Genomic DNA, 2,496 nt, shown 5'->3' on the forward strand with positions numbered 1-2,496 from the left:
ACTTAGCAACTAAACAGCTACAACCAGTGCCTTCATTTCTCCAATGTTCATGTCTGTCTTTCTGTCCTCCCGTCCCTGGGCTTCTGTGTCTCCCTCCTCATGTCTCATTATCTCTCTGCCTGCCTCTTCGCCATGCCTGTCCTCGCACAATCTCAGGTATCACCATTTCCACCTTTGTGCCTCTTTCCCTGACAGTAAAACTTATCACACTCCCGGGGTGATTATCAAACTTACCATGTACCCGGTGTAGGTGGATGTTGATCAAACAAAATGCGCACAGGTGATAAGACAACCAGGAAGGACAGCCCAGGGCTTGACGCCTGTATGCTACTGCCACTATGTGAATTTACTGAATGTATCACCATTTTGTTGTTATTTGACCCTCCCACTAGCATGTTAGCTCTGTGAGAGCGAAGATACTCACGTTTTGTTCACTGCTGTGTCCCCAGTGCCTAAAACAGGGCCTGGCACACAGTAGGTACCCAATAGTTGCTTGTTGAGTGAATGAGTAATTGTGTGCTGTGTCCTTTGAGGTCTCACCATAGCCTTGTCTTGGGTGCCCCTCAGTCATGTCTCAAGCCTCTCTTTCTGGGTCTGTCTCTCTGCCTTCCTCAGTCTTGGCCTCCGAGTCTCTCTCTGTGGCCACCATGCATCCATAGAACACTTGCTATGGGCCAGGCCCCCTGCGCAGTGGGTCTCATTTTCATTCTCATAAATATCCTACAGGGTAGGTACCCACATTTTCCTGATGCACAAACATGAAGCTCAAAGAGCAGCAGACACTTGCCCGAGAGATTGTGATGCGTCCTCCAAACAGACTGGGAGCTCCTGTCAAGTCCCCTCCCCTCTTGATGAGTTATGGACAGCTCGTGTTAGCAATCTAAGGGCTCTGAGAAGCCCTGTAGGAAAGAAAGCAGCTTGTTTAACCAAGGTTTTCCCTCGCTTACTTACCCAGAGACGTCTTTCCCTTAGAACGTTCTGCCCTCTTCTGCCTCTCACCCTTTCTGTTTCTTTTCCTTTCTGCTTCTCTCTGTCTGTTATCTCACTCTGTATCTCTGCCTCTCTCTCAGCAAGGCAGCCCAGTCAAATGGTTGGAAGCACAGACTCTGGAGCTAGACTGTCTGGGTTTGACTCCTGAGGCTGCCACAGGATGGCTGTGTGACCTTGGGCAAGATCTTAACCTCTCTGTGATTCACCCCATTAACTGAGTGAAGATCAGGTGATTTCCTCTGTGTAAAGCACTTCATGCCTCCCCATCAGTGATTCCTGGGCCTGGAATAAGGACCCAAGTTCAGTGCCAGTTCACACAGCACAGCAGAACCCAGGACCTGGGTTGAGGAAAGTTCATGGTGGCCTCTCTCCAAGGTCAGGAAAGTACAGGTCCCACCTCTTCAAGAGATGAAGGGACACTGGGTTGGAGGAGTCTGACTCAGCTGCTGGGATCAGAGTTTTGGGTTCTCAAGACGTTTGCCTAACATTGCAAGAAAGAGACTGCCACCCTCCTTCTAAAGAGGAGAGACAGAGAGAGGTGGAAAGCCAGACCCAGGCCACAAGTGGACACAGACACAGTCATTAGCGTATTTGGTAAATACAAATTGAGCCTGCCAAAGGCTCAGGTGAATGCTGGAGACAGGCAAGCTCAGCGGGCATTGATCAAACTGCATGCAGTCTCTGTGCTCCTGGAGCTCAGAGTTTAAGGAGTGAAACAGAGACACGAAGACAGAGAAAGATAGCAGGAGAGAGAGGGACACGCACACATATCCTCGACGGACGGAAAAAAGTCCTGCAACTGTGAAGACAGAGCAGGAGGCAAGGAGGAAACTCAGGGCAATCAGAGATCTGAAGACCCCAGAACTGTCTCTCGCCCTATTGCTTTGTTCCTCCCTCCCCTCCCATCTGTGGCTCTCACAGAAGGGAGGGTGAAGGAAGGCGGGCTGGAGAGAGAAAGGCTGAGTTTCTGCAAGCCCTGTAGTGGAAGAGACTGTCTGATGCAGACACACACACACAGACTCACACACACAGACCCACCCCACCACCACCACCGCGAAAACAGACACAGCTTCAGGTGTGAGACCCCACATAAATACATAGAAGTCCACACACGTGTGGAGACACATGTGTAAGCACACTCACACTCATGTACAGAAACACACACGGGCATGTTCACATAAGCACAAACCCTCTTTCATGTGTAAGAATCACGCAGGCACACACACGCAAGCAGGTATGCACCGAAGTCTGTAAACACAAACCCACTAACATAGCTAAAGCAGGGAGACAGCGGGTGCTCTCCATACCCACAAAAGTAAACAGACTCATGTGGACCTTGTCATTGCTACCGCGGTGTCTCTGCCAGCATCTAGGGAGGGGCTGTAGAGGTATCAGGGGAGCAGGTCAGCTGACTGTCGGAGCAGGAAGTGTGTGCCCCTTCTCTTTGAGTTCACACTCTTGGAGGATGCCAGGGAATGGATGATGTTACATAAGTGGGTGTGGGGA

The sequence above is a fragment of the Capra hircus genome, chromosome 18, assembly GCF_001704415.2.
Source record: "Capra hircus breed San Clemente chromosome 18, ASM170441v1, whole genome shotgun sequence".
NCBI classification, from domain to species: domain Eukaryota; kingdom Metazoa; phylum Chordata; class Mammalia; order Artiodactyla; family Bovidae; genus Capra; species Capra hircus.